The 15,319-nt window shown below is 54.0% G+C and overlaps 1 protein-coding gene across 2 annotated transcripts in view; it reads right to left on the bottom strand.

The window, feature by feature from the left end:
• MTX1 (metaxin 1) overlaps positions 1 to 15,319 on the bottom strand; it is a 36,570-nt gene that overhangs the window by 18,523 nt on the left and 2,728 nt on the right. The window lies entirely within an intron of this gene.

The raw sequence follows: 15,319 nt of genomic DNA, 5'->3' as shown, positions 1-15,319 counted from the left end.
GGAGCGCGGGCTACACAGCAGGTAAATCCCCCTGAGCCGGGGGCGGCATGTCCTGCAATGACTGGAATGCCACCATAACCAGTAAGAGGAATCCCAGCCGCGTCTTCCTGCCAACTCAGCAGCCACAAGCATTAACGAGAGAATTCCGGGATGGGGCAGGGGTGTGCTCCATAACAGCTCTTATCTACTGTGTAACCGTACGGTGTCTGGTGCCGGTGAGGTTGGTGGAACACGTGGGATGCCCATCACGGGGGCCCAGCAGTGCGGACGGTGCCATGATTATAGTATGTGTGTCTCCTGGTTAGACGGAGGTCATTCTGCCATAGTTACAGTAACAGTGGAGCTCGGGACGGAGGACCCTGCACGCTGACATCCAGGGTGTGACCGGGATTATTGGATGTGTAGGAGGAATCCGGTATGGGATACACCCGAAATCTCCATCGCACAGAGAACCATAAATCTACTTCTTACATCATACCGACCAGTGTTACCACAGCGGTGCCTGGCGAGGATGGTGCCATGCTACAGGGGGAAGGGGCGGTACCTGGCGAGGATGGTGCCATGCTACAGGAGGAAGGGGCGGTACCTGGCGAGGATGGTGCCATGCTACAGGGGGAAGGGGCGGTACCTGGCGAGGATGGTGCCCTGGTACAGGGGGAAGGGGCGGTACCTGGCGAGGATGGTGCCATGCTACAGGGGGAAGGGGCGGTACCTGTCGAGGATGGTGCCATGCTACAGGAGGAAGGGGCGGTACCTGGCGAGGATGGTGCCATGCTACAGGGGGAAGGGGCGGTACCTGGCGAGGATGGTGCCATGCTACAGGGGGAAGGGGCGGTACCTGGCGAGGATGGTGCCATGCTACAGGAGGAAGGGGCGGTACCTGGCGAGGATGGTGCCATGCTACAGGAGGAAGGGGCGGTACCTGGCGAGTATGGTGCCATGCTACAGGGGGAAGGGGCGGTACCTGGCGAGGATGGTGCCATGCTACAGGGGGAAGGGGCGGTACCTGGCGAGTATGGTGCCATGCTACAGGGGGAAGGGGCGGTACCTGGCGAGGATGGTGCCATGCTACAGGGGGAAGGGGCAGTACCTAGCGAGTATGGTGCCATGCTACAGGTGTGTGTGGGGGGGGGGGCTGATAATAGGTTCATAGCATGGATGGCATCACTTACAGCACACTCCCTGGAATATGGACACACTCTACCCTTCACTAGGGGCAAATCTATCCACGTACATATGTACAACACTGAGCACAATCTAATCACCCCTATATAGCAGTGCAGAGCCCGATCTAATGGCCCCTATATAGCAGCGCAGAGCCCGATCTAATGGCCCCTATATAGCAGCGCAGAGCCCGATCTAATGGCCCCTATATAGCAGCGCAGAGCCCGATCTAATGGCCCCTATATAGCAGCGCAGAGCCCGATCTAATGGCCCCTATATAGCAGCGCAGAGCCCGATCTAATGGCCCCTATATAGCAGCGCAGAGCCCGTCCTAATGGCCCCTATATAGCAGCGCAGAGCCCGTCCTAATGGCCCCTATATAGCAGCGCAGAGCCCGTCCTAATGGCCCCTATATAGCAGCACAGAGCACAATCTAATCACCCCTATATAGCAGCACAGAGCCCAATCTAATGACCCCTATATAGCAGTGCAGAGCCCGATCTAATGGCCCCTATATAGCAGCGCAGAGCCCGATCTAATGGCCCCTATATAGCAGTGCAGAGCCCGATCTAATGGCCCCTATATAGCAGCGCAGAGCCAAATCTAATGACCCCAGTGTAGTGCAGAGCCCAATCTAAGGACCCCAGTATAATGCAGAGCCCAATCTAATGACCCCAGTGTAGTGCAGAGCCCGATCTAATGACGCCAGTATAGTGTAGAGCCTGATCTAATGACCCCAGTGTAGTGCAGAGCCCGATCTAATGACCCCAGTGTAATGCAGAGCCTGATCTAATGACCCCAGTATAGTGCAGAGCCTGATCTAATGACCCCAATGTAGTGCAGAGCCCGATCTAATGACCCCAGTGTAGTGCAGAGCCCGATCTAATGACCCCAATGTAGTGCAGAGCCCGATCTAATGACCCCAGTGTAGTGCAGAGCCCGATCTAATGACGCCAGTATAGTGTAGAGCCTGATCTAATGACCCCAGTATAGTGCAGAGCCTGATCTAATGACCCCAGTATAGTGTAGAGCCCGATCTAATGACCCCAGTGTAGTGCAGAGCCCGATCTAATGACCCCAGTGTAGTGCAGAGCCCGATCTAATGACCCCAGTGTAGTGCAGAGCCCGATCTAATGACCCCAGTGTAGTGCAGAGCTTGATCTAATGACCCCAGTATAGTGCAGAGCCCGATCTAATGACCCCAGTATAGTGCAGAGCCCGATCTAATGACCCCAGTGTAGTGCAAAGCCTGATCTAATGACCCCAGTATAGTGCAGAGCCTGATCTAATGACCCCAGTATAGTGCAGAGCCTGATCTAATGACCCCAGTGTAGTGCAAAGCCTGATCTAATGACCCCAGTATAGTGCAGAGCCTGATCTAATGACCCCAGTATAGTGCAGAGCCTGATCTAATGACCCCAGTATAGTGCAGAGCCTGATCTAATGACCCCAGTGTAGTGCAGAGCCTGATCTAATGACCCCAGTGTAGTGCAGAGCCCGATCTAATGACCCCAGTATAGTGCAGAGCCCGATCTAATGACCCCAGTATAGTGCAGAGCCCGATCTAATGACCCCAGTATAGTGCAGAGCCCGATCTAATGACCCCAGTATAGTGCAGAGCCCGATCTAATGGCCCCAGTATAGTGCAGAGTTTGATATAATGGCCCCAGTATAGTGCCTGATCTAATGACCCCAGTATAGTGCAGAGTCCAATCTAATGACCCCAGTATAGTGCCTGATCTAATGACCCCAGTATAGTGCAGAGCCCGATCTAATGACCCCAGTATAGTGCAGAGCCCGATCTAATGACCCCAGTATAGTGCGGAGCCCGATCTAATGACCCCAGTGTAGTGCGGAGCCTTATCGAATGACCCCAGTATAGTGCAGAGCCCGATCTAATGACCCCAGTATAGTGCAGAGCCCGATCTAATGACCCCAGTATAGTGCAAAGCCTGATCTAATGACCCCAGTATAGTGCAGAGCCCGATCTAATGACCCCAGTATAGTGCAGAGCCCGATCTAATGACCCCAGTATAGTGCAGAGCCCGATCCCGATCTAATGACCCCAGTATAGTGCGGAGCCCGATCTAATGACCCCAGTGTAGTGCGGAGCCTGATCTAATGACCCCAGTATAGTGCAGAGGCCGATCTAATGACCCCAGTATAGTGCAGAGCCCGATCTAATGACCCCAGTATAGTGCAAAGCCCGATCTAATGACCCCAGTATAGTGCAGAGCCCGATCTAATGACCCCAGTATAGTGCAGAGCCCGATCTAATGACCCCAGTATAGTGCAGAGCCCGATCTAATGACCCCAGTATAGTGCAGAGCCCGATCTAATGACCCCAGTATAGTGCAGAGCCCGATCTAATGACCCCAGTATAGTGCAGAGCCCGATCTAATGACCCCAGTATAGTGCAGAGCCCGATCTAATGACCCCAGTATAGTGCAGAGCCCGATCTAATGACTCCAGTATAGTGCAGAGCCTGATCTAATGACCCCAGTATAGTGCCTGATCTAATGACCCCAGTATAGTGCAGAGCCCGATCTAATGACCCCAGTATAGTGCAGAGCCCGATCTAATGACCCCAGTATAGTGCAGAGCCCGATCTAATGACCCCAGTATAGTGCAGAGCCCGATCTAATGACCCCAGTATAGTGCAGAGCCCGATCTAATGACCCCAGTATAGTGCAGAGCCCGATCTAATGACCCCAGTATAGTGCAGAGCCCGATCTAATGACCCCAGTATAGTGCAGAGCCCGATCCCGATCTAATGACCCCAGTATAGTGCGGAGCCCGATCTAATGACCCCAGTGTAGTGCGGAGCCTGATCTAATGACCCCAGTATAGTGCAGAGGCCGATCTAATGACCCCAGTATAGTGCAGAGCCCGATCTAATGACCCCAGTATAGTGCAAAGCCCGATCTAATGACCCCAGTATAGTGCAGAGCCCGATCTAATGACCCCAGTATAGTGCAGAGCCCGATCTAATGACCCCAGTATAGTGCAGAGCCCGATCTAATGACCCCAGTATAGTGCAGAGCCCGATCTAATGACCCCAGTATAGTGCAGAGCCCGATCTAATGACCCCAGTATAGTGCAGAGCCCGATCTAATGACCCCAGTATAGTGCAGAGCCCGATCTAATGACCCCAGTATAGTGCAGAGCCCGATCTAATGACGCCAGTATAGTGCAGAGTCCAATCTAATGACCCCAGTGTAGTGCAGAGCCCGATCTAATGACCCCAATGTAGTGCCTGATCTAATGACCCCAGTATAGTGCAGAGCCCGATCTAATGACGCCAGTATAGTGCAGAGCCCGATCTAATGACCCCAGTATAGTGCAGAGCCTGATCTAATGACCCCAGTGTAGTGCCTGATCTAATGACCCCAGTATAGTGCAGAGCCCGATCTAATGATGCCAGTATAGTGCAGAGCCCGATCTAATGACCCCAGTATAGTGCAGAGCCTGATCTAATGACCCCAGTATAGTGCAGAGTCCAATCTAATGACCCCAGTGTAGTGCAGAGTCCAATCTAATGACCCCAGTGTAGTGCCTGATCTAATGACCCCAGTATAGTGCAGAGTCCAATCTAATGACCCCAGTATAGTGCCTGATCTAATGACCCCAGTATAGTGCAGAGTCCAATCTAATGACCCCAGTATAGTGCCTGATCTAATGACCCCAGTATAGTGCAGAGCCCGATCTAATGACCCCAGTATAGTGCAGAGCCCGATCTAATGACCCCAGTATAGTGCGGAGCCCGATCTAATGACCCCAGTGTAGTGCGGAGCCTTATCGAATGACCCCAGTATAGTGCAGAGCCCGATCTAATGACCCCAGTATAGTGCAGAGCCCGATCTAATGACCCCAGTATAGTGCAAAGCCTGATCTAATGACCCCAGTATAGTGCAGAGCCCGATTTAATGACCCCAGTATAGTGCAGAGCCCGATCTAATGACCCCAGTATAGTGCCTGATCTAATGACCCCAGTATAGTGCAGAGTCCAATCTAATGACCCCAGTATAGTGCCTGATCTAATGACCCCAGTATAGTGCAGAGTCCAATCTAATGACCCCAGTATAGTGCCTGATCTAATGACCCCAGTATAGTGCAGAGCCCGATCTAATGACCCCAGTATAGTGCAGAGCCCGATCTAATGACCCCAGTATAGTGCGGAGCCCGATCTAATGACCCCAGTGTAGTGCGGAGCCTTATCGAATGACCCCAGTATAGTGCAGAGCCCGATCTAATGACCCCAGTATAGTGCAGAGCCCGATCTAATGACCCCAGTATAGTGCAAAGCCTGATCTAATGACCCCAGTATAGTGCAGAGCCCGATCTAATGACCCCAGTATAGTGCAGAGCCCGATCTAATGACCCCAGTATAGTGCAGAGCCCGATCCCGATCTAATGACCCCAGTATAGTGCGGAGCCCGATCTAATGACCCCAGTGTAGTGCGGAGCCTGATCTAATGACCCCAGTATAGTGCAGAGGCCGATCTAATGACCCCAGTATAGTGCAGAGCCCGATCTAATGACCCCAGTATAGTGCAAAGCCCGATCTAATGACCCCAGTATAGTGCAGAGCCCGATCTAATGACCCCAGTATAGTGCAGAGCCCGATCTAATGACCCCAGTATAGTGCAGAGCCCGATCTAATGACCCCAGTATAGTGCAGAGCCCGATCTAATGACCCCAGTATAGTGCAGAGCCCGATCTAATGACCCCAGTATAGTGCAGAGCCCGATCTAATGACCCCAGTATAGTGCAGAGCCCGATCTAATGACCCCAGTATAGTGCAGAGCCTGATCTAATGACCCCAGTATAGTGCCTGATCTAATGACCCCAGTATAGTGCAGAGCCCGATCTAATGACCCCAGTATAGTGCAGAGCCCGATCTAATGACCCCAGTATAGTGCAGAGCCCGATCTAATGACCCCAGTATAGTGCAGAGCCCGATCTAATGACCCCAGTATAGTGCAGAGCCCGATCTAATGACCCCAGTATAGTGCAGAGCCCGATCTAATGACCCCAGTATAGTGCAGAGCCCGATCTAATGACCCCAGTATAGTGCAGAGCCCGATCCCGATCTAATGACCCCAGTATAGTGCGGAGCCCGATCTAATGACCCCAGTGTAGTGCGGAGCCTGATCTAATGACCCCAGTATAGTGCAGAGGCCGATCTAATGACCCCAGTATAGTGCAGAGCCCGATCTAATGACCCCAGTATAGTGCAGAGCCCGATCTAATGACCCCAGTATAGTGCAGAGCCCGATCTAATGACCCCAGTATAGTGCAGAGCCCGATCTAATGACCCCAGTATAGTGCAGAGCCCGATCTAATGACCCCAGTATAGTGCAGAGCCCGATCTAATGACCCCAGTATAGTGCAGAGCCCGATCTAATGACCCCAGTATAGTGCAGAGCCCGATCTAATGACCCCAGTATAGTGCAGAGCCCGATCTAATGACCCCAGTATAGTGCAGAGCCCGATCTAATGACGCCAGTATAGTGCAGAGTCCAATCTAATGACCCCAGTGTAGTGCAGAGCCCGATCTAATGACCCCAATGTAGTGCCTGATCTAATGACCCCAGTATAGTGCAGAGCCCGATCTAATGACGCCAGTATAGTGCAGAGCCCGATCTAATGACCCCAGTATAGTGCAGAGCCTGATCTAATGACCCCAGTGTAGTGCCTGATCTAATGACCCCAGTATAGTGCAGAGCCCGATCTAATGATGCCAGTATAGTGCAGAGCCCGATCTAATGACCCCAGTATAGTGCAGAGCCTGATCTAATGACCCCAGTATAGTGCAGAGTCCAATCTAATGACCCCAGTGTAGTGCAGAGTCCAATCTAATGACCCCAGTGTAGTGCCTGATCTAATGACCCCAGTATAGTGCAGAGTCCAATCTAATGACCCCAGTATAGTGCCTGATCTAATGACCCCAGTATAGTGCAGAGTCCAATCTAATGACCCCAGTATAGTGCCTGATCTAATGACCCCAGTATAGTGCAGAGCCCGATCTAATGACCCCAGTATAGTGCAGAGCCCGATCTAATGACCCCAGTATAGTGCGGAGCCCGATCTAATGACCCCAGTGTAGTGCGGAGCCTTATCGAATGACCCCAGTATAGTGCAGAGCCCGATCTAATGACCCCAGTATAGTGCAGAGCCCGATCTAATGACCCCAGTATAGTGCAAAGCCTGATCTAATGACCCCAGTATAGTGCAGAGCCCGATCTAATGACCCCAGTATAGTGCAGAGCCCGATCTAATGACCCCAGTATAGTGCAGAGCCCGATCCCGATCTAATGACCCCAGTATAGTGCGGAGCCCGATCTAATGACCCCAGTGTAGTGCGGAGCCTGATCTAATGACCCCAGTATAGTGCAGAGGCCGATCTAATGACCCCAGTATAGTGCAGAGCCCGATCTAATGACCCCAGTATAGTGCAAAGCCCGATCTAATGACCCCAGTATAGTGCAGAGCCCGATCTAATGACCCCAGTATAGTGCAGAGCCCGATCTAATGACCCCAGTATAGTGCAGAGCCCGATCTAATGACCCCAGTATAGTGCAGAGCCCGATCTAATGACCCCAGTATAGTGCAGAGCCCGATCTAATGACCCCAGTATAGTGCAGAGCCCGATCTAATGACCCCAGTATAGTGCAGAGCCCGATCTAATGACCCCAGTATAGTGCAGAGCCCGATCTAATGACCCCAGTATAGTGCAGAGCCTGATCTAATGACCCCAGTATAGTGCCTGATCTAATGACCCCAGTATAGTGCAGAGCCCGATCTAATGACCCCAGTATAGTGCAGAGCCCGATCTAATGACCCCAGTATAGTGCAGAGCCCGATCTAATGACCCCAGTATAGTGCAGAGCCTGATCTAATGACCCCAGTATAGTGCAGAGCCCGATCTAATGACCCCAGTATAGTGCAGAGCCCGATCTAATGACCCCAGTATAGTGCAGAGCCCGATCTAATGACCCCAGTATAGTGCAGAGCCCGATCCCGATCTAATGACCCCAGTATAGTGCGGAGCCCGATCTAATGACCCCAGTGTAGTGCGGAGCCTGATCTAATGACCCCAGTATAGTGCAGAGGCCGATCTAATGACCCCAGTATAGTGCAGAGCCCGATCTAATGACCCCAGTATAGTGCAAAGCCCGATCTAATGACCCCAGTATAGTGCAGAGCCCGATCTAATGACCCCAGTATAGTGCAGAGCCCGATCTAATGACCCCAGTATAGTGCAGAGCCCGATCTAATGACCCCAGTATAGTGCAGAGCCCGATCTAATGACCCCAGTATAGTGCAGAGCCCGATCTAATGACCCCAGTATAGTGCAGAGCCCGATCTAATGACCCCAGTATAGTGCAGAGCCCGATCTAATGACCCCAGTATAGTGCAGAGCCCGATCTAATGACCCCAGTATAGTGCAGAGCCCGATCTAATGACCCCAGTATAGTGCAGAGCCTGATCTAATGACCCCAGTATAGTGCCTGATCTAATGACCCCAGTATAGTGCAGAGCCCGATCTAATGACCCCAGTATAGTGCAGAGCCTGATCTAATGACCCCAGTATAGTGCAGAGCCCGATCTAATGACCCCAGTATAGTGCAGAGCCTGATCTAATGACCCCAGTATAGTGCAGAGCCCGATCTAATGACCCCAGTATAGTGCAGAGCCCGATCTAATGACCCCAGTATAGTGCAGAGTCCACAATACAGAAATACAAGTTGGAAGCTGCTCAATCACTTCAGTAATATCACTCAGGTTCTGCACCCCAGATTCTGACCAAGTGATAGGGACCTCCGGTCTCAGAGACGCCGTGACGCGGCCCGGAGGCTTAGCCATATCTTTGCAAATATATGCAACTGAGATCTCTGGATTATCTACCACCATGTAGTTTTTCACATCTTATTACTGATTTCATTCTGAGTGCTGGGGGAATACTTTTTGTTGTTTCTTGTATAGTGCAGAGCCCGATCTAATGACCCCAGTATAGTGCAGAGCCCGATCTAATGACCCCAGTATAGTGCAGAGCCCGATCTAATGACCCCAGTATAGTGCAGAGCCTGATCTAATGACCCCAGTATAGTGCAGAGCCCGATCAAATGACGCCAGTATAGTGCAGAGCCCGATCTAATGACCCCAGTATAGTGCAGAGCCCGATCTAATGACCCCAGTATAGTGCCTGATCTAATGACCCCAGTATAGTGCAGAGCCCGATCTAATGACCCCAGTATAGTGCAGAGCCCGATCTAATGACGCCAGTATAGTGCAGAGCCTGATCTAATGACCCCAGTATAGTGCAGAGCCCGATCAAATGACGCCAGTATAGTGCAGAGCCTGATCTAATGACCCCAGTATAGTGCAGAGCCCGATCTAATGACCCCAGTATAGTGCCTGATCTAATGACCCCAGTATAGTGCAGAGCCCGATCTAATGACCCCAGTATAGTGCAGAGCCTGATCTAATGACCCCAGTATAGTGCAGAGCCCGATCTAATGACGCCAGTATAGTGCAGAGCCTGATCTAATGACCCCAGTATAGTGCAGAGCCCGATCTAATGACCCCAGTATAGTGCAGAGTCCAATCTAATGACCCCAGTGTAGTGCAGAGTCCAATCTAATGACCCCAGTATAGTGCCTGATCTAATGACCCCAGTATAGTGCAGAGTCCAATCTAATGACCCCAGTATAGTGCAGAGCCCGATCTAATGACCCCAGTATAGTGCAGAGCCCGATCTAATGACCCCAGTATAGTGCAGAGCCCGATCTAATGACCCCAGTATAGTGCAGAGTCCAATCTAATGACCCCAGTATAGTGCAGAGCCCGATCTAATGACCCCAGTATAGTGCAGAGTCCAATCTAATGACCCCAGTGTAGTGCAGAGTCCAATCTAATGACCCCAGTGTAGTGCCTGATCTAATGACGCCAGTATAGTGCAGAGCCCGATCTAATGACGCCAGTATAGTGCAGAGCCTGATCTAATGACCCCAGTATAGTGCAGAGCCCGATCTAATGACGCCAGTATAGTGCAGAGCCCGATCTAATGACCCCAGTATAGTGCAGAGTCCAATCTAATGACCCCAGTGTAGTGCCTGATCTAATGACCCCAGTATAGTGCAGAGCCCGATCTAATGACCCCAGTATAGTGCCTGATCTAATGACCCCAGTATAGTGCAGAGTCCAATCTAATGACCCCAGTATAGTGCCTGATCTAATGACCCCAGTATAGTGCAGAGTCCAATCTAATGACCCCAGTATAGTGCAGAGTCCAATCTAATGACCCCAGTATAGTGCAGAGCCCGATCTAATGACCCCAGTATAGTGCAGAGCCTGATCTAATGACCCCAGTATAGTGCAGAGCCCGATCTAATGACCCCAGTATAGTGCAGAGCCTGATCTAATGACCCCAGTATAGTGCAGAGTCCAATCTAATGACCCCAGTAGAGTGCAGAGCCTGATCTAATGACCCCAGTATAGTGCAGAGCCCGATCTAATGACCCCAGTATAGTGCAGAGCCTGATCTAATGACCCCAGTATAGTGCAGAGCCCGATCTAATGACCCCAGTGTAGTGCGGAGCCTGATCGAATGACATCAGTACAATACATCTGCTCAGATGGTCTTACAGACAGTGTAAAGTAGCAGAATTTATCCTATTACACAACACAGTAAAAGTTCCTCTGTTTCGGGCCTCGGGCTGCCTAATAACCAGGACGGTGAGAGCTGGCTGGCTGCAGTAACCAGGACGGTGAGAGCTGGCTGGCTGCAGTAACCAGGACGGTGAGAGCTGGCTGGCTGCAGTAACCAGGACGGTGAGAGCTGGCTGGCTGCAGTAACCAGGACGGTGAGAGCTGGCTGGCTGCAGTAACCAGGACGGTGAGAGCTGGCTGGCTGCAGTAACCAGGACGGTGAGAGCTGGCTGGCTGCAGTAACCAGGACGGTGAGAGCTGGCTGGCTGCAGTAACCAGGACGGTGAGAGCTGGCTGGCTGCAGTAACCAGGACGGTGAGAGCTGGCTGGCTGCAGTAACCAGGACGGTGAGAGCTGGCTGGCTGCAGTAACCAGGACGGTGAGAGCTGGCTGCAGTAACCAGGACGGTGAGAGCTGGCTGGCTGCAGTAACCAGGACGGTGAGAGCTGGCTGCAGTAACCAGGACGGTGAGAGCTGGCTGGCTGCAGTAACCAGGACGGTGAGAGCTGGCTGCAGTAACCAGGACGGTGAGAGCTGGCTGGCTGCAGTAACCAGGACGGTGAGAGCTGGCTGGCTGGCTGCAGTAACCAGGACGGTGGAGGGGTAGTGGAAGCATTCCTTGGCTGACCACTCTCAGCCGTCAGCAGAGTTTCCACCCTGGAAAATACACCCAATCTCTGTGTGTGCAGCTATCCCGGAGCCTCCAGGACAAGAGCTGGAGTCTGTCTGCAACAAACAGAGGAGGAGCCAGTGATGGAGCACAACAGGGTCTTTCATCCAGCGGCTGGGCTTCCCCCCTTACACAAACAGGAAAGCCTCACCGCAGAATGTACATCTGCCCATTATATATATTAGCTCTGGAAAAGACCCTGACCCAGGACACACACCCACTGCACTGCCCCCTGCTGGTGACTGGTACCAGTGTCTGATATGAGGCTGGGACCGACGTCTGTAGAATATATCACTTGGTTTAGGATCTGTATTGTAGGTTGTTCCTTTCATAATGACACATGACAGTAACGACCCCATTATACAGGAGACGATTCCTAAACATCTCCTACCACCTTCTTCACCCAGCTCCCCCTCTCACGTCCCACGCTTCACTTTCTCTGTAATGTCTCTATTACATACCCGGCCTCCCCCTCTCACATCCCCAGCCTCTCTCTGTCACATACCCGGCCTCCCCCTCATGTCCCCTTCCTCCCCCTCTCACGTCCCACGCTTCACTTTCACTGTAATGTCTCTATTACATACCCGGCCTCCCCCTCTCACATTCCCAGCCTCTCTCTTACATACCTGGCCTCCCCCTCTCACGTCCCACGCTTCACTTTCTCTGTAATGTATCTCTCACATACCCGGCCTCCCCCTCTCACATCCCCAGCCTCTCTCTTACATACCCGGCCTCCCCCTCTCACGTCCCACACTTCACTTTCTCTGTAATGTCTCTCTCACATACCCGGCCTCCTCCTCTCACATCCCCAGCCTCTCTCTGTCACATACCCGGCCTCCCAATCATGTCCCCTTCCTCCCCCTCTCACGTCCCACGCTTCACTTTCTCTGTAATGTCTCTCTCCCATACCCGGCCTCCCCCTCTCACATCCCCAGCCTCTCTCTTACATACCCGGCCTCCCCCTCTCACGTCCCATGCTTCACTTTCTCTGTAATGTCTCTCTCACATCCCCAGCCTCTCTCTGTCACATACCCAGCCTCCCCCTCTCACGTCCCACGCTTCACTTTCTCTGTAATGTCTCTCTCACATACCCGGCCTCCCCCTCTCACATCCCCAGCCTCTCTCTGTCACATACCCGGCCTCCCCCTCATGTCCCCTTCCTCCCCCTCTCACGTCCCACGCTTCACTTTCACTGTAATGTCTCTATTACATACCCGGCCTCCCCCTCTCACATTCCCAGCCTCTCTCTGTCACATACCCGGCCTCCCCCTCATGTCCCCTTCCTCCCCCTCTCACGTCCCACGCTTCACTTTCACTGTAATGTCTCTATTACATACCCGGCCTCCCCCTCTCACATTCCCAGCCTCTCTCTTACATACCTGGCCTCCCCCTCTCACGTCCCACGCTTCACTTTCTCTGTAATGTATCTCTCACATACCCGGCCTCCCCCTCTCACATCCCCAGCCTCTCTCTGTCACATACCCGGCCTCCCCCTCATGTCCCCAGCCTCTCTCTGTCACATACCCGGCCTCCCCCTCTCATGTCCCCAGCCTCTCTCTGTCACATACCCGGCCTCCCCCTCATGTCCCCTTCCTCCTCCTCTCATGTCCCCAGCCTCTCTCTGTCACATACCCGGCCACCCCCTCTCATGTCCCCAGCCTCTCTCTATCACATACCCGGCCTCCCCCTCATGTCCCCTTCCTCCTCCTCTCATGTCCCCAGCCTCTCTCTGTCACATACCCGGCCTCCCCCTCTCATGTCCCCTTCCTCCCCCTCTCACGTCCCCAGCCACTCTGTCACATACCCGGCCTCCCCCTCGCACGTCCCCAGCCTCTCTGTCACATACCCGGCCTCCCCCTCATGTCCCCTTCCTCCTCCTCTCATGTCCCCAGCCTCTCTCTGTCACATACCCGGCCTCCCCCTCTCATGTCCCCTTCCTCCCCCTCTCACGTCCCCAGCCTCTCTCTGTCACACACTCGGCCTCCCCCTCTCATGTCCCCTTCCTCCCCCTCGCACGTCCCCAGCCACTCTGTCACATACCCGGCCTCCCCCTCGCACGTCTCCAGCCTCTCTGTCACATACCCGGCCTCCTCTCATTTCCCCTTCCTCCCCCTCTCACGTCCCACGCTTCACTTTCTCTGTAATGTCTCTCTTACATACCCGGCCTCCCCCTCTCACATCCCCAGCCTCTCTCTGTCACATACCCGGCCTCCCCCTCATGTCCCCTTCCTCCTCCTCTCATGTCCCCAGCCTCTCTCTGTCACATACCCGGCCTCCCACTCTCATGTCCCCAGCCTCTCTCTGTCACATACCTGGCCTCCCCCTCTCATGTCCCCAGCCTCTCTCTGTCACATACCCGGCCTCCCCCTCTCATGTCCCCAGCCTCTCTCTGTCACATACCCGGCCTCCCCCTCTCATGTCCCCAGCCTCTCTCTGTCACATACCCGGCCTCCCCCTCTCATGTCCCCAGCCTCTCTCTATCACATACCCGGCCTCCCCCTCATGTCCCCTTCCTCCTCCTCTCATGTCCCCAGCCTCTCTCTATCACATACCCGGCCTCCCCCTCATGTCCCCTTCCTCCTCCTCTCACATCCCCAGCCTCTCTCTGTCACATACCCGGCCTCCCCCTCATGTCCCCTTCCTCCTCCTCTCATGTCCCCAGCCTCTCTCTGTCACATACCCGGCCTCCCACTCTCATGTCCCCAGCCTCTCTCTGTCACATACCCGGCCTCCCCCTCTCATGTCCCCAGCCTCTCTCTGTCACATACCCGGCCTCCCCCTCTCATGTCCCCAGCCTCTCTCTGTCACATACCCGGCCTCCTCCTCTCATGTCCCCAGCCTCTCTCTGTCACATACCCGGCCTCCCCCTCTCATGTCCCCAGCCTCTCTCTATCACATACCCGGCCTCCCCCTCATGTCCCCTTCCTCCTCCTCTCATGTCCCCAGCCTCTCTCTGTCACATACCCGGCCTCCCCCTCTCATGTCCCCTTCCTCCCCCTCTCACGTCCCCAGCCACTCTGTCACATACCCGGCCTCCCCCTCGCACGTCCCCAGCCTCTCTGTCACATACCCGGCCTCCCCCTCATGTCCCCTTCCTCCTCCTCTCATGTCCCCAGCCTCTCTCTGTCACATACCCGGCCTCCCCCTCTCATGTCCCCTTCCTCCCCCTCTCACGTCCCCAGCCTCTCTCTGTCACACACTCGGCCTCCCCCTCTCATGTCCCCTTCCTCCCCCTCGCACGTCCCCAGCCACTCTGTCACATACCCGGCCTCCCCCTCGCACGTCTCCAGCCTCTCTGTCACATACCCGGCCTCCTCTCATTTCCCCTTCCTCCCCCTCTCACGTCCCACGCTTCACTTTCTCTGTAATGTCTCTCTTACATACCCGGCCTCCCCCTCTCACATCCCCAGCCTCTCTCTGTCACATACCCGGCCTCCCCCTCATGTCCCCTTCCTCCTCCTCTCATGTCCCCAGCCTCTCTCTGTCACATACCCGGCCTCCCACTCTCATGTCCCCAGCCTCTCTCTGTCACATACCTGGCCTCCCCCTCTCATGTCCCCAGCCTCTCTGTCACATACCCGGCCTCCCCCTCTCATGTCCCCAGCCTCTCTCTGTCACATACCCGGCCTCCCCCTCTCATGTCCCCAGCCTCTCTCTGTCACATACCCGGCCTCCCCCTCATGTCCCCTTCCTCCTCCTCTCATGTCCTCAGCCTCTCTGTCACATACCCAGCCTCCCCCTCTCACGTCCCCAGCCTCTCTCTGTCACACA

The sequence above is a fragment of the Taudactylus pleione genome, unplaced genomic scaffold (genome assembly GCF_031769625.1).
Source record: "Taudactylus pleione unplaced genomic scaffold, aTauple2 ptg000455l, whole genome shotgun sequence".
NCBI classification, from domain to species: domain Eukaryota; kingdom Metazoa; phylum Chordata; class Amphibia; order Anura; family Myobatrachidae; genus Taudactylus; species Taudactylus pleione.
This window is presented reverse-complemented; position numbering and strand designations above follow the sequence as displayed.